Here is a 24,975-nt window from a genome sequence, read left to right on the forward strand (position 1 = left end):
ACATGGAAAGAGTTGGCATTGTACATAGGTTGAATAGACCCTGGGCTTCGTCCCTCCATATGGTCCCTAAGTCCAATGGTGGTTGCCATCCATGTGGCAATCACCAACACCCCCAATCATTACCAGTCCCACAATTTTTGACGTGTTCAGCTGGAAAGTTAATTTTTTCCAAAGTCAGCTTATTTAGGGGCTACCATCAGGTGCCTGTGTGCTCTGAGGACATTTCTAAAACAGCATTAAAAAACTGTTTGGCCTCTTTCAGTTTTTGTGCATGCCGTTTGAAAAATACAGCACAGAGTTTCCAACAGCTGATGACTCTGCATTAAAAGACTTAGATTTTCTTTTTGTTAACTTGTCGCCAGTGTACCCAAATCCAAATACGTATCTCATCTCCGCACTATTTTCAAGTGCTTAAGCCAACAAGGATTGATTATTAACCCCTTTTAAATGACAGTTCGGGTTGTCAACCATTGACTTTCTCAACTATTGCATCTCCGCAGAAGCTGTGAAATCCCTCCCATCAAAAGTAGTCACTGTTATGGATTTCTCACTGCTCCACACTACTTAAAAAGCTACAGGAGTTTTTAGGTATGGTGAATTTCTATCACTGCTTCATTCTGCGAGCTGCTGTACTTGTGCTCCCCCTGTATAGTGCGATTAAAATCAATACCCCTAATCACGTGTTTGACTAGTCAGCGGACATGACCAAGGGCATTTGATGATACCAAACGAGCTCTTTCCAACGCGACCCTACTGGTGCACCCACTCCCCATTGTGCCCGTAGCCATTACTACTGATGCTTCAGACTATGCTGTGGGTGCTGTGCATGAACAGTTGGTTGGAGGCATGTGGCAGCCTCTCACCTTCTTCAGCCGGAAGCTCCGTCCCCCAGAAAGGAAGTACAACACATTTAGCTGCGAGCTTTTCTGTCTCTATCTGGCTGTATGTCATTTTCATTTTCTTCTAGAGGGTTGCCATTTATCAGTGTCTATTGACCACAAACCCCTTGTGCGTGCAATGGCCAAAATATCATACTCTTGGTCTGCATGGCAACAATGCCAACTGGCCTACATATTGGAGTTCACAACTGACATACAACGTATCACGGGGAAAATAATGCTGTGGCTGATTGCCTCTCACTGTCAGCCACCATACACATAGGGGTTAACTATGCCGGCATGGCAGCCGACCAAGCTGCTAACCCAGAGGTCCAGGCTTACTGAAGAGTAGTCATGGGCCTGTGGTTGGCTGACATTAAGTTTGAGGAAGCTGGGATTTCTCTCCTGTGCGACGTCACAAACTGGTCACCCGTGCCCCATTGTGCCTGCAAACTGGAGATGGACTGTTTTCGACTCCATCCATGGCCTCTCACATCCGGGCTGGAAGGCCTCACAGAAACTGGTTGCACTAAAGTTTGTGTGGCACAGTCTCAGAAACGACGTGTGTGATTGGACTGCAGTCTATGTGGTGGCAGTGGGCAAAAATTAACTGTTGTATTCAGATGCTATCATCACCTTTTGAGGTCTCTGAGCGATGGATTGACCATGTTGATATGGACCTTTTTGGTCCTTTTCCCAACTCCCACAATTTCACACACCTCTTTTCCATGGTGTACCGTACCACCAGGTGGCCAGAGGTCATCCCTTTAGCATCGATGACAGCTGCAGACATGACTTGGGTGTTCATCAGCACCTGGGTTGCTCGGTTTGGCACCCCAGCTGATATTTCCTCCGACCATGGTTCCCAATTCACATCAGACCTCTGGGCTGTGATGGCCCAGAATCTTAGTGTTAGACTACATCACCATGACATATCACCCGCAGTCCAGTGGCCTATGTGAACAGTTTCACCGCTCTTTAAAGGCTGCTCTGAGGGCATCACTGACTGATAAGTGTTGGCATGATCGTCTACCATGAATCCTGCTGGGGCTCAGAACAGCTCCAAAAGAGGACCTGCAGTTGTCTGCAGCTGAGTTGGGCAGCCTTTATGAGTGCCAAGTGATTTAATTCCTGATGCCACGACTGCCTGGTCGGCCTCTCAACACCATTCCACCTTCCTCAGGAAATTCAATTCCTTTGCACCTATTCCTACCTCCCATCCTGGCATACAGTATTCTTGAGTTCCTGTTGACGTACATTCCACCTCATTTGTTTTTATCCATCATACCACACACCAACAAACCCTTAGGTCACCTTACAATGGCCTGTTCTGCATTTTGGAATGGAGAGAAAAGAGTCTTATCATTCATAAGAGGGGTAAAGCTGAATGTATTTCGGTAGATCACCTTAAACTGGCCCACCCAGGGTTTGGAGGACTCTACCACCAGCCCCTTGTGTTACAACATGACCATAAGCATATCAACACACCTTGGGATGAGTCAGAGGCACCTGCTCTTCCTCCACCCATGGAACATCAGACCAAGATCCAATCACACTCGCAATGACAATTTTAGTGAATTCTGGGGGTGGAGGGGTTTTGTAGGGTAACATAATTGGTGAAAATGTACATAGTTCACAACCACTGACATTGACACGGGGTTCACTTTAAGAGGCTGGTCGAACGTTTTGTGTTCAGTGTTTGCAGTACAGTAAATGAGTTGTTATGGTTTTTCTTAAACATAAAATGCCTCATATGATTTTATTTGTGAAAACCTACAATGTTGCCTTTATTTGTTATCTGAAAGTACATCCAGTTAAGGTGTTCTGGATTTCATTAAAGTACATGAACAATGTCATAAGCATCAATTATTTGAACCTATATATTAAAAAAGCACTAGAAATATGTTAGGAAAAATTAACACGAGTAATAATTCTTCTGATTGACTTGATTATTAGATTAAATCAAAGTCACTATTTGAAAGAGGTCTTCAAATGATCATATTCTCTCTCAATAGTCTGTTAGCACTTTTTTTTACCAGAGTGTTAAAGTTCAAAGTTAATTTAATATTAAAGTACATTTATGCCATCAAATACAACCCAGAGGTTCAGTTTCTAGTGGGCGTACTCAATAAATCCATAACAGAATGAAAAACTAATAACTAATTAAAAATCCTTTGCATTTTGACTGCACACTTCTAAAATAACTAACCTTTGATGAGATGCAGGCCTTCTGAAATTCTGAGATGCCGATGCTGGGCTTCAATGCAAAATATCAACAATTCCTCTGTCCCAGAGATGCTGCTGGACCCACTGAGATCCTCCTTCAAATTGCATGTTGCTCCGGATTCTACCACCCCTAGTCTCTTGTGTCTCTTTTCTGAAGTTCCACTCTGCCCAACAATATTGAGTGTGAGACATAATCCTATATGACAAAACTTGTTCTGAGCTTTCAGCATGTTATCCTTGCTGTATATGACTGAAAAGAGGAGGTTGTGCCAAGCTTGAGACTATGTGGGAAGGAAGGAAGAAACATGATGTGCCTTTAACCAGGTGTGAAGGACAGAAAATTATACAACATATATTCAAAGGAGAAGCCATTGTGCTGTCTGGACAGCTGTGAAATGACAGTCCTTTGGAATGAATCATTTGTTAGTGGAGTAAAACACTTCTTCTTTTGATTCAACCATCCATAGTATAGCAGAAAAGCTTCGGGAAAAAAACAACTTTACATGTGGATTATTAACAATAATTGGGATTGCACAACCTCCCCTCAGATCATTTACAAATTATCTTAAGAACTGCTCCCTTGTAACCAATAAATGAAACATTTCACCTTTTATTTGCTTCAGAGAATGGCACATCATTGCATGAAAAATCTATGCAATTCTTCCACAGGGTCTTAACTCTTCCTTCAAATATCCTTGGTAGAGTGAAACCCCGTTATAACGCAATCGGGGATTATGGATTGACATGGACATGGAGTCCAATGTCTCAACGCGTTATATCCAAATTTGCGTTAAATCGGGGTGTGTAAAATGGGGGTTCACTGTACTTTTAAAATGTATTATCTGCATTACAGAGCAGAAACAGGAACCCAATTTAAACAAAATTGGACAAGGTTGTTATCGTGTCGGATATATTTCAGTTAATGGAGTAGTAGGGTTATGGGGCATCTAGGGAGTGGTAACATCTCTCAAGAAGGGACTTGTGTCCAATCTGGGACAGCTCATTCACTTTTGGTCCCTATTGTATATTTTATATTTCAGTAATATTAAAGTAATATTATTTGTTGCATTGCAGGTTATCTGTAAAAGTACATAAAGAGAATATGTCATCACACCTCCACATGATACATGCACGCCTCACTTAAAGTAAACACGAAGTTAGATGCACATTTCAGACCCCCTCATAACAGGGGTGATGAGAAAGTTTTGAATGAACCTGAGATAACTACCCACCTGTTGAAGCCCAGCGAGACATTTGAATTAAAATAAGGGCAGCACGCTTTCTTCACAAGAAGGAAATGGTCGAGTAAAAAAACAAACAACACAGTATGGTTTATTTTTCTTTGCAAGGGGAGTGAGCCTGTCGACTTAAAAGACAGAAAACAGACAAGTTCACAGATTAATAAACAATGAGTACCAGGTGACAATAATCATAAATAACAAAAGCAGAAATGGCTGGCTACATTGGAAAGAAGGATGCATTCAATTGCTCAACAAATAACTGGCTCATGTATACTGAGCTAATTAAGCAGTACGTTAAAGCAAATGGAATAGCCAAGGAGAAACAATTACCAATTTTGCTGAGTGGATTGGACTTAAAGACATACAGTTTGCTTAGAAGTTTGACTGCTCCAACCAAACCAGCTGAACTGAGCTTTGCTGATATTGTGAAAGTAATGCAGGAATATTTAGAACCAAAACTATTGTGATTGCAGAAAGCGTCAAGTTTCGTAAGTGGAATCAAAAGGAAGGGGAGCCCATTTCAATATATGTGGCTGAATTGAAGAGATAGTTTGAGCATTGTCAGTTTGGTAATAGGTTTAGTGATGTACTAAGAGATCATTTAATTTGTGGAATCTTACAAGAAAGCATTAAAAATGGCTCTGAACCAAAGCACAGCTTACATTTAAAAGAACAGTTGAAATAGCTGTATCAATGGAAATAGCAGACAAACGCAAATGAGTTGCAGTCAGGAATGAAAGTGAGCCTAGCTGAACAAATTGTCTTACCATTGTGGCAGGGGCTCATATTCAACAGACCAATGCCGATTTAAAGGTGAAACTTGCAGAAAATGCAACAATGTAGGACACACACAAAGAGCAAGTTGAGCAATCAAAATTAAATGGACTGCACAGGGCAGAGAAAACGATAAAAAATCTAGTTGCAGTTTCAAAAAGAGCACTAATCTGCATAATATTGATGAAAAATCTGATAAAGATGAGAGTGACACAAGACTGTGTAGCCTTGAGGTTTACAATGTGACAGCAAGATGGTTTACACCAGAAGTGAATGGTAAATTAATTAAACTGGGTTGGACACAGGCTTGACTGTTTCAGTCGTTCCACAAAATGAGTTTGAATGGGTGTGACAGCTTTTCAAAGATACTACAACTGAAGTTTGCAGATATCCAACTAAGAACTTAAGCTGAAGAAAATGTAACACCTGGAGGAATGACTTTTATAGAAACATAGATAATCTACAGCACATTACAAGCACTTCAGCCCATAATGTTGTGCTGACCATTGAACATACTCTAGAAGCTGCCTAGAATTTCCCTACTGCATTTTTTTTTGTGTGCCATACTCTGCCAGAACTTCGGTGACCACTTATTTTTTTCAAGTGGTTGTCTTGGTGGAAAGATTCTGTGAGTGGTCCCCCACGTCCTTCTCACAGTGCAGTGTGTTTTTTTTTTACGAGCTCGACACTCAACCTGGCACAGATGGAAAGCGTGTCCTGGAGCGGCTCGACTGGATTCAAACTTGGGAACCTTCGCTCCAGAATCCAGAGCTGATGTCACTGCACCACCAGCTGGCTCTCCCTACTGCATAGTCCTCTATTTTTCTAAGCTCCATGTACCTATCTCAGTCTCTTAAAAGACCCTATTGTATCCACCTCTACCACCTTCACTGGCAGTGCATTCCATGCACTCACCACTCTCTGTGTGAAAATGTATGAGTGTGACATTCGTAGCAGTGAAATACAACAACCAGCAAGCCTCATGGGGCTTGCATTTGAGACAACTACAACTGGATTGCAGATCCATCCACTATTTGCATGCTACATCCCCTGTAATAGATTCAACTGAAAGCAAGCAAGGAAAGGTAATGAATGATGCCTGAACTGTCTCCATGAACACCATGAACCATTGCCCAACAAAAAGCAAACAGTGTAAGTGCCAACCTCTGTGCCCATGGCTGGAAAGCATATTTGACCAAGAAAGGGCCATACTGCTCAGAGGAATGGTGAAAATGATGAAAGCAGTGGTCCGACTACAAAAGTTTTTGTAGGCAACATATCTGAGAAAGCTTCTGATATGTTAATCAGGCAGTTACTTGAGAAATGTGGTTTTAAGTTAGAAGAGAGTTCAAGGAGCTTCAGGGAAGTTGCAAGCATTCAGCTTTTGTGAGTATAAAGAACCAGAATCTACTCTGTGTACAGTAAGGTTATTGCATGAACTTCAAGTGGGAGACAAAAAGCTGCAAAGATGAATGTCCACCTTGATGAATGGAAGGCCAAAAAGAAAGGAATCAATGAACACATTATGATTGAATTCAACTTGAAATTTGATGGGAATGAAGTAAAGTCTGACATAGCAGTATTTCAGTGGAGTAATGGAAATTACAGTGGTATGAGAAAGGAGTTGGCCAGAGCAAATTGGAAGGAGATGCTGGCAGGGATGACAGCAGAACAGCAATGGTGTGAGTTTCTGGGGAAAACGAGGAAGGTGCAGGATAGATGTATTCCAAAAATGAAGAAATACTCAAATGGCAAAATAGTAGAATCATGGTTGACAAGAGAAGTCAAAGCTGATGGAAAAACAAAAGAAAGTAAAAACTAGTTGGAATATAGACAATTGGGAAGCTTTTAAAAACCTACAGAGAGCAATTAAAAGATCATTAGGAGGGAAAAGAAGAAATATGAAAGCAAGCTAGCAAACAATATCAATGTGGATTGTAAAAGCTTTACTAGTAAAAAATAAAAGAGAAATGAGATTGGATATAGGACAGCTAGAGGGCTATGGGTAATCCTAGGTAATTTTTAAAGTAAGTACATGTTCGGCACAGCGTCATGGGCCGAAGGGCCTGTATTATGCTGTAGGTTTTCTATGTTTCTAAAATGACGCCGGAGAAATAATAACGGGGGACAAGGAAATGGCAGATGAACTAAATGAGTATTTTGCATCAGTCTTTACTGTGGAAGACAGCATGCCAGATGTTGAAGGGTGTGCAGGATCAGAAGTTAGTGCAGTTACTATTACAAGGGAGAATCTGCTCAAAAAGCTGTGTACCTAATGGTACACAAGTCATCTGGGTCAGATGAACTGCACCCTAGGGTTCTGAAAGAGGTAGTGGTAGAAATTGTGGAGGCATTAGTAATGATCTTTCAAAAATCATTGGACTCTGGCATGGTGCCAGAGGTCTGGAAAATTGCAAATGTCACTCCACTCTTTAAGAAAGGTGGAAGGCAGCAGAAAGGAAATTATAAACCAGTTAGTCTGACCTCAGTGGTTGGGAAGATGTTGGAGTCAATTTTTACAGATGAGATTACGGGGTACTTGGTGACACAGTACAACATAGGACAAAGTCAGCATAGTTTCCTTAAGAGAAAATTCTGCCTGACGAACCTGTTGGAATTCTTTGAGGAGATTACAAGTAGGATAGATAAAGGGGATGCAAAGGATGTTGTATATCTGGTCTTTCAGAAGGCCTTTGACAAGGTCCCACACCTGAGGCTGCTTACCAAGTAAAGAGCCCATGGTATTACAGAAAAGTTACTGGCATGGTTAGAGCATTGGCTGATTGGTTGGAGGCAGCCAATTGGAGGCAGTTGGAGTGGGAATAAAAGGATCCTTTTCTGGTTGGCTGCCATTGACTAGTGGTGTTCCACAGGGGTTGGTATTGGGACCGTTTCTTTTTAAGCTGTACATCAATGATTTAGATGATGGAATAGATGGCTTTGTTGCCAAGTTTGCACATGATATGAAGATTGGTGGAAAGGCAAGTAGTGTTGAGGCAACAGGTAGGCTGCAGAAGGACTTCGACAGATTAGGAGAATGGGCAAGAAAGTGGCAAATGAAATACAATGTTGTAAAATGCATGGTCATGCACTTTGGTAGTAAAATAAATGTGTAGACTATTTTCTAAATGGAGAAAGTCCAAAAATCTGAGATGCAAAGGGACCTTGTGCAGAACACCATGAAGGTTAACTTGCAGGTAGAGTCAGTGGTGAGGAAGGCAAATGCAGTGTTAGCATTCATTTCAGGAAGTCTAGAATATAAGAGAGGACTGTGATGCAGAGGCTTTATAAGGCACTGGTGAGGCCTCACCTTGAGTATAGTGAACAGTTTTGGGCTTCTCATCTAAGAAAAGATGTGTTGGCATTGGAGAAGGTTCAGAGGAGGTTCACAAGGATGGTTCTAGGAATGAAACATTCCATATGAGGACCGTTTGATGGCTCTGGGTTTGATGGGGTGATCTCATTAAAAGCTTTTGAATGTTGAAAGACCTAGACATGGTAGATGTGGAATGGATGTTTCCCATGGTCGGGGAGCTTAGGACAAGAGAGCACAGTATCAGGATAGAGGGACATCCATTCAAAACAGAGATAAAGAGAAATTTCTTTAGGCAAAGGGTGGTGAATTTGTGGAATTTGTTCCCAATGGCAGTTGTGGAGGCCAGGTCATGGGGTGTATTTAAGGTGGAGCTTGGTAGGTTCTTGACTGGACACACATCAAAGGCTGTGGGGAGAAAGCCAGGGAGTGGGGCTGAGGAGGGGAAAAAACAGATCAGCTATGATTGAATGGCGGAGCAGACTCAATGGACCAAATGGCCTAATTCTGCTCCTATGTCTTACGGCCTTATGAGATACGGAAACAGAAAATTCATCAGTTGATACTGTGGATGAGGAAGCCAAAAGGAGAGATCAGATCAGATCAGAAAGGGACCAATAGAAGGATCACTCCAGTGAATTAAATGTACCTTCACAAGATGAAGATGCAATAAGAATGAAGAGAAAGGAAAAGAAAGAGGAGAATAACATAAGTGCTCTGGAAATGGAAGAGGATATATGAGACTTAATTTCTTGAGAAATCAGAAAATTCCGAGATACTCACTGGAAGAAGAAAAAGGAAGGTGAGAAAATGAAAGACAAGAAGTTGAAAAGGAGAGAAGAGGTAGAGAGAAAGAACATGAGTTAGAAAAACAAGGTGTGAAAGCTGGACTGTGAGAAAGAAAAAGAGCAGAATCAAGAGCATAAGTGGGATCAAGACTGTGAATGAGACCATAATAGGAATCATGGGAAAAGCAAGGGTAAAGAAAGGAAGCGTGACTGAAAAAGGAATGGGAGCCAGATAAAGAGAGAGAAAGAAGCTGGGACCAGGTGAGAAACAAGGATTGAGGTCAAGAAAAGGAGAAGGACGGTGCCCAGAACTGTCAGGACCACATCCTGCAGTCTCAGAGTCAATGCCTACAACCACGATGGAGGAGGCCCCAGAACCTGAGGTTGTTTCACAGTCAGAAGTCTCACCTTCCAAGCGGAGTGACCACACCCTCCCCCCCATCAGGAAAGACATTATTCTGCAACAGTAAGAAATCCTTCACAGCGATTAAATCTTTAGGCTTGAATAGGACAACTTAATATGTGTATAAATAAGTTGAAATGCATTCTGTATTGCATTAGTCTATAGCAAAGCAGGGAGGAGTGTTGTGTATTTAATATTTCAGTAATATTTGAGTAATATTGTAAATATATTATTTGATTAAGCATTCTTTGTTGTTTACATAATACATTGTTGGTTATATGTAAAAGTACGTAAATGGCAATGTCATCATTGCACCATGTGATATGTGCATGTCTCACTTAAACATAGAAACATAGAAAACCTACAGCACAATACAGACCCTTCGGCCCACAAAGCTGAGCCGAGCATGTCCTTACCCTAGAACTACCTAGGGTTTCTTCTCCCATTTCCCATCCTGCCCATAGGTTGTCTTCTATGCTGCCAGGGGCAATATCTGAAAGGTCTAACTTGCTGCACAGCAGTCAGCTTGGCAGTAACATGGGAGCTGTGTGCTCTGCAGGAGACTGCCATCAGGAAATGTTCCTATATAGATCTTGCATATGACTCAAGGTGGAAACTATTCAAACAGTTTTTTTTTTACCTATTTTTAGATATTTTGCTGGTCACCATTACCATTTACCACACAAAAGGTGAACTTCAATTATCAGGCAATTTTGGCCACGCTATCAAGTACCTCAGAAACACAATAGTAAATACTGAACAACTGCAGCTCAGAAATAGTTCTATTCTTCACTGTCAAGTTACGTGCCCATTGAATTAGAAATATCAAACTTTAAGCAGGAAGTCTAACATTTTGGCATAGGCTTCAATCATTCAAGTCAGTCTATCTGATTATAACTGCGGGGAGGAGGGTGGCAAGCAGGCATTATGCATTTACTATGTGCAATGCAGTGCTATGGAGCTTGACATGCCATCACAAACATATATAATTATTATTATACTGAATGTGTGTGTACTGAAACATGAAAAAATTGAAGAATATTAATAACAAATGTTTTTCACACATTGCTTGAACATTACTAGTGTATATTGCCCTGTAGTTGTCCCTGGCTAAAAATCTGTTTGCCATGTCCCTGCAGAGTTATATTGGAGAGCTTTGAAATTGCATTGGCATTTTTCTCATCTGCCATTAGCCTGATTGCAAGGGAATGAGGCTCACTTTTCAAGTTATCAGGTTTGTTATTGTGCTTGTTTAAAATATCTGTACACACAGACTAAAATTAACATGCACAGGTTAAATATTGAAATAAACTGATAAAGTGGTATATTGTTGCATTAATTTTCTCTTTGCAAAGTTGCTATTAAAACACCCAATCAGTCTTTAAGCCTATGCAAACATGGCTTTTAAGAGGGATTCTAAACAATATATGGAGTACTGGGAAGGAGAAGGAAAACGAAACTAGAGTTGATAGAACTAGTGTTGGGCTTGCTCCCACTCAAACATGATCATCAGACATAGTCTCAAGATTGTGCTCAAATACCTATGAATCAGTTATAGGGTTGAGGGTTGCATGTTGTATCATTTCCATTATTATTTTGCCCCATCCACAAATTTTAAATGATTTAAAGATTAACTTTTAGAAGTTAACACTGAAAAGATAGTATAATAAGCTTTACATAATTTCTGAACTGCACTTTCTCACTTTAGCAGATGATAACACAGTGGGCATTGCAGCAATAAAGACCAGGGGATGCTGATAACATATTCAGGAACAATGGTCACTGCATATTTTGTAAAAGATTGATCAGTCTATACAGAATAGAAGCAAAATAGGATGGGTGAGTCAATTACTCCCTCTTCCTCACGTATCATCTGCTGTATGTCGGTCTTGAAATAGGTGATAAGAGATCTTAGGAAGTTAGAAGCATTTTAAGAATGCTTAAAAAATAAAGGCTCCCAGAGAAGATCATTGTCAAGACCAGGCTCATCAGCAGGTGAGTGTATGCAACCTACTCCTAGGAAAGGTCATTCATTCATTTATAGGCAGATGATCAAATGTGATATTTGCTCATAATGTGGCATATTTTCAGCAGACCATATAAATCAATCTGTCATTCTAATGGTAATAGGTAACACCAATCTGCCTCTGATTTCTCCATTTCTGGTTTTAAAGGGGATGAAACATGACTTGGACAATGAACTCGATTTTTTAGTCTTTTTTCAATTGCCATTTTGGATTTATCCATAGCTGACTGATTTTTCCAGGCCTCATAACCCCAGCAGCTAAAAGAAGACCAGAACTGCTGGATCAAGTTATGAAGTTTTTATTCTGGCACTCATCCAATCTTTCTCATCTCCTAAACAAGACATCTACTTGCTTTGGCGTCTTTACTGTTGAACCATTTTCACCCCTATCATCCCTACTACCTGGCTAACCTTAATGTTGAATACAACTTGACAGCTAACTCCCAATATTACTGGCAAAGCCTGGGAAACAGCAAAAAGGCAATAATCAGATCATTATGAAACATGACAAAACTGGTTTAAAAACCTTTTGACTTGGGCTTCCCTCCTCAAAGCGGCTCTTGCACTCCCATCCAATTTAGCATCCAACTAATAGTCTGCCCACTCAAAAGCAGTTTTCTAAATAGAAACCCTGAATAAAATCCTTCGTGTTATAATATATCATGTAATGTTTATACACAACTCATGCATGTAGTTCATTCCAAGCTTGCAATGCAGAGATACCTTAATTAATGGAGCATGTCAACTAATCCTGGAACATGAGTTTGGCAAAAGCACAAGGGGCAGCATTCAAATTTAAACTTTCTTATTCAGCCCATCAAATCGGCTCCATCATTCAATTTGGCTGCTTAATTTTTCCTTTGAAACCCTTTCTCCTCCCTTCTCTCCATAACTTTTGACACCCTTACTAATCAAGAACCTTTCAAAATCCACTCTAAATACTGTATACCGAATGACTTGACCTCCACAATCATCTGTGGCAATGAATTCCATGGATTCATCACCCTCTAGCTAAAGAAATTCCTCCTCATCTCTGTTCTAAAGCGATGTCCTTCTGTTCTGAGGTGGTGCCTTTGGTCCAAGACTCTCCTACTATTGGAAACATCCTCTCTATGTCCACTCATCCAGGTATTTCAACATTCGGTAAGTGCGATGAGATCCCCCTCATTCTTCTAAACTCCAGCAAGTATAGACCGAGAACTATCAAATGCTCCTTATATATTAACCCTTTTTATTCCTGTGATCAACAATGTCAGTTCATCCTTCCTTAGATATGGGCCCAAAACTGCTCACAACACTCCAAAATGTGGTCTGACTGATGCCTTATAAAGCCTTACCATAACATCCTTGTATTTATATTCTTGTTCTCTCAAAATAAATGCTAACATTGCATTTGCCTTCCTCACCACTTACTCAACCTGCAAATTAACATTGAGGGAAGTCCCTTTGTACCTCTGATTTCTGAATTTACTCCCTGTTTAGAAGGTAGTCTACATCTTTATTCCTTCTACCAAAGTGCATGACCATACACTTCCCTACACTGTGTTTCATCTTTTAACAATGATATAATAGAAATGGCAGGTTGCCTCCAGGCACATACTGTAGTGAACTACATATACCTGTCTGGACATGCCCCCCCCCCCTGCTGACTGCTCCTGTGGCTCCTCCCACAGACCGTTGCTCCTCCCACGGACCCCGGTATAAAGGCGATTGGAGACACAGCCCCGGCCTCAGTCTCCAGGATGTAGTGTGGTGGTCACTTGCTGCTTGTTCTTTCTTCCAGCCAATAAAAGCCTATATCTCGCCTCACGTCTCCGAGAATTATTGATGGTGCATCACATACCTGTGTATATATTATGAAAATCTGCATGTTAATCTCATTCTTAAATAATCTATTACAAGTCCATACAAGAACTTAGAGGAGAATTCAACTAGTATTACACCTAGATTTCCCTCAACTCAGATAAGCATGCCAAGACATTTCTAAATGCAGAAGGGACAAAAAGGGAGCAGAAGCCAGGATCTTAGAAAGACAGCACACTGTGATAATCTTACAATTATTTACTGTATGTTCCTTTGTCACTCCTGGGCATCACTATCAGCAGTTTTGTTGTGGTATCACCACATGACATCTGATTAAATAATGTCTATTTTGATCCATCACCTAAGGTCTAGGTGACATACAGCAAGCATACATGCAGCATAAGGCAGGCAACAGAAATGATGGAAACGTCAACTGCAGCCTGAAGTGTAGCTGAAGTTTCTCACAGGTCTATACTGACCTTTACAGAGTAATGCTGAATGGCACAGAAGACCATGCTCCTTGCAGCTACAACATACAGCACCACCTCCAGAATAACCATTTGAGAGAGAGGCTCATGATCTGATCACGTACTTACAAATTCCTGTCTTTTATGTTGTATGCTTTTTACCTGAGTGTGTCTTTGATTACTTCTTTCTCCATCTCACCTTGAGGAAGACTGATGATGTGTTGAATACACTTCATGTCTGACACTTTAATTATCTCCATCATTTTAAGTTCGATAAAGCCAATCTTCTCCTCTCACTATTCCTCTGTTTTTTTGAAGCTGTTCATATCTATATCTAAAGTTATGTCAATGAGCAGATCAGAAAAATTGGCACCAACAACTTCCAGACAGGACTAGGATAAATAACAATAGTTATGCGAGTATTAAGAACATCAAAAATGAAAATACATGTTTATGCTTATCACCATAGTTCAGTATGCAGTAACCTCCTGTTAACCTTATCTTCATTAATCCAATAAACTGACAAGGAGAGCCACCTCAAGAGACCTGAATAAAAACTTAGTGCATGTTCTTCCACTTGCCATATGTATAACCTAAAGCACAGTAATAAATGTCTAAAGCACAGACCCTATGACCTTTGTCACGGACATACATTTTGACCCTTCTCTCTCAGTTTATCAACCCCCTTTTCTAACTGTTCAAGATATTATTGTACTTTATATTCCAGTCTCTTTGCTAAGATGACAGAGGTGGAATTGCAAGCTTTCTTGGGAATTTCAAAGGGGCAATTATTCCCTCATTTACAGTTACGCACTGCAAAATATCACATATGACATGCAAAGTGCATCAGATAACTGAGTTAAGAGATGATTAAAAATGGCATGTGAAAGAAGTAAAAGCAGTCATGTTAAGACTTAGAATGAACTAAACTTGTTTGTCTCTTGAATACATAACCTACTCATTATAATGCTGTTTCTGGAAGCTTGCTGCATTAGTTGATAGAGATAGATAGATAGATAGATACTTTATTCATCCCCATGGGGAAATTCAACTTTTTTCCAATGTCCCATACACTTGTTGTAGCAAAACTAATTACATACAATACTTAACTCAGTAAAAAAAATATGATATGCATCTAAATCACTATCTCAAAAAGCATTAATAATAGCTTTTAAAAAGTTCTTAAGTCCTGGCGGTAGAATTGTAAAGCCTAATGGCATTGGGGAGTATTGACCTCTTCATCCTGTCTGAGGAGCATTGCATCGATAGTAACCTGTCGCTGAAACTGCTTCTCTGTCTCTGGATGGTGCTATGTAGAGGATGTTCAGAGTTATCCATAATTGACCGTAGCCTACTCAGCGCCCTTCGCTCAGCTACCGATGTTAAACTCTCCAGTACTTTGCCCATGACAGAGCCCGCCTTCCTTACCAGCTTATTAAGACGTGAGGCGTCCCTCTTCTTAATGCTTCCTCCCCAACACGCCACCACAAAGAAGAGGGCGCTCTCCACAACTGACCTATAGAACATCTTCAGCATCTCACTACAGACATTGAATGACGCCAACCTTCTTAGGAAGTACAGTCGACTCTGTGCCTTCCTGCACAAGGCATCTGTGTTGGCAGTCCAGTCTAGCTTCTCGTCTAACTGTACTCCCAGATACTTGTAGGTCTTAACCTGATCCACACATTCTCCATTAATGATCACTGGCTCCATATGAGGCCTAGATCTCCTAAAGTCCACCACCATCTCCTTGGTCTTGGTGATATTGAGACGCAGGTAGTTTGAGTTGCACCATATCACAAAGTCCTGTATCAGTTTCCTATACTCCTCCTCCTGTCTATTCCTGACACACCCCACTATGGCCGTGTCATCAGCGAACTTCTGCACGTGGCAGGACTCCGAGTTATATTGGAAGTCTGATGTGTACAGGGTGAACAGGACCGGAGAGAGTACGGTTCCCTGCGGCGCCCCTGTGCTGCTGACCACCGTGTCAGACCTACAGTCTCCCAACCGCTGGCTGTTGCATTTCCTACTTTGCAGCAAAGATGACACTTCAAAAGTCCTAAATTGATTGCAAAGTGATTTGGATGCCCTCGGGTAATAAAGACACTATATAAATAAAAGTTCTCTCCTTTTTTCAAAATATTGGTAATTGGCTCCTTGGAATACATTGTTGCTGAAACACCAATTTAAATGGGTGGTATTGTTAACTTGATTCATGAAGTTACAGATGTTAAATTTCCCAAGTGCTGATGATCTAAGACAGAAGTGATTTTAATGATGCTGCTTTTAGGAAATTAGTGATTTTCAAATATACTGATTTCAATAAACAACTCTGCATCTCTGATTTTACAGGCTTCTGTCTGGTCATTCAAAAGTAGAAAGTGCAGTTTAAGTGAGGTGTTAATGTTCTGGAACTTTGCCTTTGATTCATTCAGTCTGGTCCATATTTTTGCTTTTATGTTTTGTATGCTTCATATTTGCGTCCTGTCATCTAAGGAAGACCTACATTTAGATGGAATCTTTCACAAACTAAAGGATCATAAAGCACTATGTGAACACTAAAGTACTTGTAAATGTGCAGTCTCCGTTGAAGTGGAAGAGCTTTTGAATGCAGCAGATAATTTAAATACAAGAAGACCCCACTAACTGCAAAGAATCATGAGAGAACAATCAGACAAAGGGCAATAAATTCAAACATATAGTGCTGCTTATTCAATCCAGTACATTTGAAAATCACTGCTTTTCTGTGTGAAACATTATCAAGAGCACTTCTGTCTTGAATAGGTATCACTTTAGAAATTTTACCAACATTTCTTGATGTAATCAATTGTCTTACTGATAACACAACATTCACATCGAACATCTATCAGTTCTTGTCATTTGAGATGCTGTGGAATATTATAAGGGCAATTAGGTCATATTGTTCAAAAAAGCACCTTTTGTGGACATTTCTGGCAGCAGTGCTGTAGCTATTGAATGAAGAGCTCCCTGAGTAGATTCCCTCGCATCTTTCAGCATCTCAGACAGGCATGCATCCAAGTCTCTTGCCCTCCATCTCCAATTTAATGTTACCTCCAGTGTTTGATGCCTTTTAGCCGTTCCATCCCACCCCGCCCTCATTATAGTAACCCACTCTACACATTAAGAGCCAAGGATTTAGGTGCTGCTGTATAATGGAACAACAGACCAATGGGCAAAATGTTCAGGGCAACTCATGCATCAACCCTTCAGAGCACTTTGAATAGTACAAATCAATCTGTGATGTCTACAAACTCAGCTGGAACTACCTGGCTGTGACAGAGGTTATATTATTTTCTCATCATTAATTTATGGACTCTCGGAGCTAGGGTTTCAGTATTCTATCTTCTTGTATGGCAGAAAATGCTTGAAATGGAAAGACTGCATGCATAATTTCCACAAACTGGTTCATAAATCTCAAAATGTTTTATTTTGGTTTGATGTGTGCTACTGATGGAGACTTTGAAATAAGCCTGGCTTTCAATTAAATATTGCCTCTTGAAAATGTGCACTACTTAGGTGAAAATGTAGTCTACTGAGGTATGAGTACCCATTAGGTGTAATGAAAGAGCTGCAAGGTTGTGTGAGTGGCTGCCTGTTGAAATCCTGAAAACATATTGCAAAGATCATTATTTCTTTGAAAGAATTGGTTTCATCTGGAGATTTCTGCCTAGTAAATTGAAGATTTGTTGATACGTATTCATAATATTCTTGTTTCTGTAAAATTTTATTTGATTTTAAAGGGAGTTTTACTACAGCTTTAACAATTTTGTTCTTACTGGCAATAACATCAAACTCCAACTAATAATACTTATTTTCAGCTTTATGCAATTTAAAATTACAATTTTTCCCTCAGAATGAAGCAAGGTAACAAACACCTCTTGGCCAATTTGCACCCAACATTGAACCAACCCCATTATCGACATTTAATGTTGAACACAAAACCCTACCACACAATTCCCCAAGGCCAGGTCTGAGGAGTACATCTTTGATTGATGAAATGTACGTGGCCATTTCAATTGCACACAAAACCTTCTGCTCACAGTCACAATTGATCTATACCACACAGTGACAAGGACCAAAACTACTGTTTGCAGCCCTCTGCAACACCCAAACAGTAAAATTTCTGGCTTATAGCTTCTTAAAAAGGGTTAATTACCTCATTTCTGGTTGCTAAATGAAAGAGTCACAAATTCTGGGCTCTGTCTTACCTAATTTTTAAAGTTATTTACAAAAACTTGCAACTCCAATATGTCAGGCTTATTTGGGAAAAGTACTTTGTTCCCAGATAGTTAATTACTGCAGCGGTCAGTAGTACTTCAAAAAGAGCTCAATTGCCTCCAACCAATTAATATAATTAGTTAATTCTCTTTGAAGAGAGCAAATTATCCTCAACAGAATAAAACTTGCATCTTGCAACAACCATATGTTTCTGTATCTGGACTATGTGAAACTTGTACAGATTCAAAACACAAAAACCTCAAACCAAATCAAGGAAGAATTCTATTTCTTAAGATGTTTTTTCTTTCATTTTTTATTACAGATATCAATAAATAAACTGACTGCTATAATATGTTGCTGAATTAAAATAGAAATACAATTTTAGAACAGCTGCTCAGAAATATCTTGATTCTTTACAACCACCAAATTAGTTAATCTGGTTGAGAATTCATGATCTGTATTTAGGTTATTGAGTAATGCTGAGAAGAGTTCTCTGCAGACATATTCTGAATGAGGTTGCCTTGGAATTCCTAACAGAAACTGAACATTGAATGCATCACGTTATCAAAGCAGCACACTGTCTCTGAGTTTTCCTCAACAGTGAAGCAGAACACTGGTGTTACTATACAGCGCATTTTGTAATACCCACTAGGGACACATTTCTAAGCACAAATGTTTTCCTGCCTATTAGCAATCTGCCGTGCTTTGATAATTCAGATAAACTTTAAGAGAATCCTTGCACCTGTAATGCGTAAAGCAATGACATTGATTTGTTTTTAAATAGTTGGTTGTCTATCTTCCCAGAAACTAAGTATTTTAAACAACACTGAACAGTTATTATTTATCATCTTTTACAGAGTAAAATGTTAATTCATAGGAGAAACTTTTTGAAGTCAAGACTGTTTCTTTCCCCACCTGGCATAACCTACTGAGTACTGAAAGGCCAGGACAGAATAGGCATGGAGAGAATGATTTCAGTAGGGGGAGAGCCTGGGAAGGCACAGCCTCACAACCAAATAATGTCCCTTTAGAACAGAGATGAGGAGGAACTTCTTTATCCAGAGGGTGTTGAATCTGCGGAATTTATTGCCACAAATGGCTGTGGAAGCCAAGCCATTGAGTATATTTAAAAACAAATGTTGTTAGGTTCCTGATTAGTAGCGGTGTCGGAGGTTAATTGAAAAAGTGAGGAGAATGGGGTTGAGAGGGAAAAATAAATCAACCATGATATCATGGTGAACATAAAAAAGTCTGCAAATGCTGGAAATCCAACTTGAAAGGCCAAATTGCCTAAATCTACTTCTGTGTCTAGTAGCCTCTTCACCAGCAATGAAGTACTTCAGAAGCATAATCGTGTTGCAATGTCTGAATTGCAGCAGCCATTTTATACGTAGCACATCCCACTCTGCGATAATGTTTGTGCGACATTGATTGATAGATGAATATTTGTTATGACACTAGAGATAACATGCTTGCTCTAATTCAGAAATATTACATAGTATCTCTTACATCCTTCTACAAGAGTAGGCAGAACTTTGCCTTAACGTCTCAACTTAAATGTCAACTTAGATATACATGCAGAGTGCGGAGTGACAGTGTCAGCCTTCGGAGGTGAGAGTTCTACATAGTAAATCATGACTGAAACTTCACCCATTGCTCCTCTGCTCACTGGCCTACTTTTGATCACTGTCTGGCAAAGTCTTGAGTTTAGAATTCAAATCTAGCTGATTGTGGACTTCAGGAAGGGTAAGATGAAGGAACACATTCCAATCCTCATAGAGGCATCAGAAGTGGAGAGAGTGAGTAGCTTCAAGTTCCTGGGTGTCAAGATCTCTGAAGATCTAACATGATCCCAACATATCAATGTAGTTATAAGGAAGGCAAGACAGCGGCAATACTTCATTCGGAGTTTGAAAAGATTTAGTTTGTCAACAAAAACACTCAAAAACTTCTATAGATGTACTGTGGAGGGATTTCTGACAGGCTGTATCACTGTCTGGTATGGGGGGGGGGGGGTGCTACTGCACAGGACCGAAAGAAGCTACAGAAAGTCATAAACATATTCGGCTCCATCTTGGATACTAGCCTACAAAGTACCCAGGACATCTTTAGGGAGTGGTGTCTCAGAAAAGCGATGTCCATTATTAAGGACCCCATCACCCAGGGCACACCCTTTTCTCACTGTTACCATCAGGTGGGAGGTACAGAAACCTGAAGGCACACACTCAGGAATTCAGGAACAGCTTCTTCCCCTCTGCCATCTGATTCCTAAAAGGACATTGAACCCTTGAACACTACCTCAGTTTTTTTTATTATGTATTATTTCTGTTTTTGCACTATTGTAATCTATTCAATATATATATATATATATACACATATATACTTGGGTTTTTTTTTCTATATTATCATGTATTGTGTCATGGGAAAACCTAGTTTGAAACGGGGTCCAGAATAGACCCTACGAACTGTGCTGCTATTAAGAGAGAGAGAGGGAGGCGTCCAGCACAATGAGAGAGAGAGAGACAGAAACTGCTTGAAAGATTGATGTTATGGTTTCTCTGCCAGCTTGTTTACCTTTTCCCCGAGGTCACTTGCCTGCTTGTAGAGTTCCTGCAGAAAGTGGAGTGCGGAACAGGTTGATGGACAGCTGGTGTCCAACATGTGGAGATAAAAACCAGGTCCATGGTTACATGGACAGACACACCGAGACACACCACGAGACACACAGATCGGACACTGAACGAGCTTTGTTGCACCCACATGAAGGTGGAGGGTTCTGGAGGATCGATTCGGGGAAATCGATCAGTGGCTCACAGTGTGAAAAGGTGCGACTGGTGGGGAATTATTTGTGTGTCCATCCTTGCCTGGGTGATAACTCCACCACTGAAGAATGGTCGTATGTGTCATGGTCATAGTCAGTGACCATAACAGGACTTCCGAAGACAAAGAGAAGATCGACGGCACCAGCTCACCTCTCACTCTCTCTCTCTCTCTTCAACGCTACTCAACTACATACCACAAACTGAACTGATCTCTCTTCATCATCGTAAGACTCTATCCATTTTCCCCTAGGTTTGAAAGAGCCTAGTTTTTTTCCTATTTCCACATCTCTCTCTCTCTCACACACACACACACACACACACACACACACACACACACACACACACACACACACACACACACACACACACACACACACACACACACACACACACACACACACACACACACACACACACACATATATATATATATATATATATATATCATTGCTAACCTGTTCAATATATTTGCACTTATATTACTGTATTGCTTGGTTACTAATAAACACTATTAGTTAATAGCAATACCAGATCCCAGAGTGTTTTCCATGTCTGCTGGTTCTTTAACCCGGTCACGGAGTATGTGACAATTGCATTGAACTGCTGCTGCTAAGTTAACAAATTTCATGACACGTGCCAATAATAATAAACCTGATTCTGTTTCTGATTCTGATCCTGACCCTCCTATCACTGTCACATTTTCAAACTCTGAAAACCTCCAAAGGACACATTGGCCTCTTCTCCATTGCCAATGATTCTTTATTGATCCAAGATATTAACTCTGCTTCTTTCTTCACAAATGCAAGGCTGAACTATTGAATACTTCCAACATTTTCTACTTTAATTTCAATTTTTAAACATCTGCGTTATTACCTCTTTGAAATACCCTGGAAGATACCCAATGACCAGGTCTCTCAGGGCAACACAGGTCTGGTCACTTACTTGCAGGAAAGAAATCAATAAGATTGAGATAGTACAGAGACAAATGACAAGGATGTTGCTGGGCCTTGAGAATGTAAGTTATAGGAAAAGGTTGAAGAGGATTGGACTTTATTCCCTGGAACTAGGAGAATGAAGGAAGATTTGATAGAGGTGTACAAAATTATGTGAGGTATAGATAGGATTAATGCAAGCAGACATTTTCCATTGAGGTTGGATGAGACTAAAATCAGAGGTCTAGGTCAAATATTTAAGGGGAACCTGAGGGGAAACTTCTTCACTCAGAGGGTGGAGCAAGCTGCCAGTGGAAGTAGTGGTTGTGGGTTTGATTGAAACACTTAAAAGAAATTTGGAAAAGTATACAGATGGGAGGATTATGGAGGTCTATAGTCTAGGTGTGTGTAGAACGGACTAGTCAGAATAATAATTTGGCATGGACTAGATGGGCCAAAGGGCCTAGTTCTGTAGTGATCTGTGACTACAAGCTCTGCCATAATATTCCAAAGGGAGCATTGCATAAAGAATGATCCAATGCTCCTAAATATGGAAATCATATTGGGGAACATGTAACTCAGATTTAAAATGGCCCAGCTGCTAAAATAAACAGTATACTGTGACTAAATTTCTATACATACAAATGATTAATTTATATTCCCTTTGCATCTGGTTATTTATAGTAGCATCTGTAAAGAACTGGTCAGCCAGTCCTGATGAAGGTTCTTAGCCCGAAACATCAACTGTTTATTCCCTTTCATTGATGCTACCCGACCTGCTGAGTTCGTTCAGCAAGTTGTGTGTGTTGTGTGTATTCCCAGTATTTTGTTTTTCTACATTTTAATATAATATTCACCAAGATGGCACCGGTGATTGTCGGCAATCTTCTGTGCACTGTAAACATTAGTTCTAAATATACTTTTAAATATACCTCTTTCAAATTACTTTAAACTTCATACTTTTTGCCTAATACTGCTAAACTTTCAAATAATAATCTGTCAGGAATTTCAGGTAGAACCTATAGTTAATAATTATGGATGTATCTGAGAACATTTGAAAAAAGAAACAAACATTTCATAGAACTTTAATCAATCATTGCTTTCAATAATGTCAGATCTACACTCAGAGGCCACTTGATTAGGTACAGCAGAGGAAGCCGGTATGGTCGTCTGTTGCTGTAACCCACCCACTTCAAGGTTCAATGTGTTGTGCATTCAGAGACGGTCTTCTGCATGCCACTGTTGTAATGTGTGGTTATTTGATTTACTGTCACCTTCCTGTCAGCTCGAACCAGTTTAGTCATTCTTCTCTGACCTCCCACATTCTCAAGGCCTTTTCACCCATACAACTACCGCTCACTGGATGTTTTTTTTGTTTTTCGTACCATTCTCTGTAAACTCTGGAGACTGTTGTGCATGAAAATCCCAGAAGATCAGCAGTTTCTGAACTACTCAAATCACCTCATCTGGCACAAACAAAGATTCCATGGTCACAGTCACTTAGATCACATTTCTTCCCAATTCTGATCCTTAGTCTGGACAGTAACTGAAACTATTGACATGCTGAAACTATTATCTGCTCCTTTGAACCACTAATTAATGTGCAAACCATTATAATTATTCATCTTTATTTTACTAAGTGCTGTAGGAAACAGACTGTTAAAAAGAACTATGCTCTTCTCCTAAATTTTATAATGGTGCTTAGTGTATCTTCAACAGATAATTTCACTATCTGTGTGCCATCCTATCTCGTCAAAATAATGTTTGCAATATTGAATCAATCCTGAACCCATTTTCAAATCGATTTTTGAAAAGCTCATTAAAACCCCTGTATGGAGATTGTCACATAATATTGAGCAAAGGATTCAAGTGAGTAATATAACATCCATAAAATCTAAAAGTCCAATATCTTCTAATCCCACTAATACTGTCGTATTTACTATCAATGACTCAAACCAGAAGACACAATATCATTCTAAAAATTATGTTGACTAAAGATTTAAAAGCTGTCAGCAACAACTTGACAATAGTTCAGGGTGGATTAATATGAGTTAACTATTGCAGTCTGATATTTTCTATTTAACAAACAGCAAGAGTCTCTTTCTAAGTGAATCAGACCCAAGTGCACATCTAGCCCATTTCTACGCACCTGCAACATTTCAAAGTATTTTGATTGGTACTTCTCTGCATCTGCTTTCCAATTTTCAACACACTAATGTTTGATGATGAGCTCAGCTACAGAGTAGATCAGATGCAGTTGTTTAGGTGTGTGTAGGAGAATGTTTTGGCAGCCTGGTGTTCACTGCAACACAGAGCCAGCAGCAAAATACAATGTACAGGGAAACCATGCAGGTGCTGTAAGTAGAGATCGTGTGTGATCGTATATTTCACTTTCCTATTTAGCTTCAAGCTTTAAGTACATTGCAAGTCTGTAGTAGGGTTCCCATGAAGGTTGTTTTTACCTTCAAGGACATTATAGAATCTATAATGTCAAAAAAATGAAGACAAGATTTAAAGGGAACTATCTTGCAAAATTTCCCTGACTACCTTCTTGTCTAAAGGCTGAAACACTGCTTTTCAGATAAAAGAACATCAAGACTACTTGCATAGATCAACAGATGAGCTTCCTCCACAGCACATATTTTAGAATAAAACCACAAGGCATGTCTTTTGAACAGAAATATACATATCTTGTACGTGCCAGGTGATGCTGTGGTTTGTACGAGGGGTGATTGATAAGTTCATGGCCTAAGGTAGAAGGAGATGAGTTATTAACTTCAAACTTTCTGCATAATCGCTCAAAGAGTTGAACTGCATGTGCATGTAACGAGAGCTGTATAACTCATCTCCTCCAACACACACAAAATGCTGGTGGAACACAGCAGGCCAGGCGGCATCTATAAGGAGAAGCACTGTTGACGTTTCGGGCCGAGACCCTTCGTCAGGACTAACTGAAAGGAAAGATAGTAAGAGATTTGAAAGTAGTGTGGGGAGGGGGAAATGCGAAATGATAGGAGAAGACCGGAGGGGGTGGGATGAAGCTAAGAGCTGGAAAGGTGA

This window comes from Hemitrygon akajei, chromosome 18 (genome assembly GCF_048418815.1).
Source record: "Hemitrygon akajei chromosome 18, sHemAka1.3, whole genome shotgun sequence".
Classification (NCBI taxonomy): domain Eukaryota; kingdom Metazoa; phylum Chordata; class Chondrichthyes; order Myliobatiformes; family Dasyatidae; genus Hemitrygon; species Hemitrygon akajei.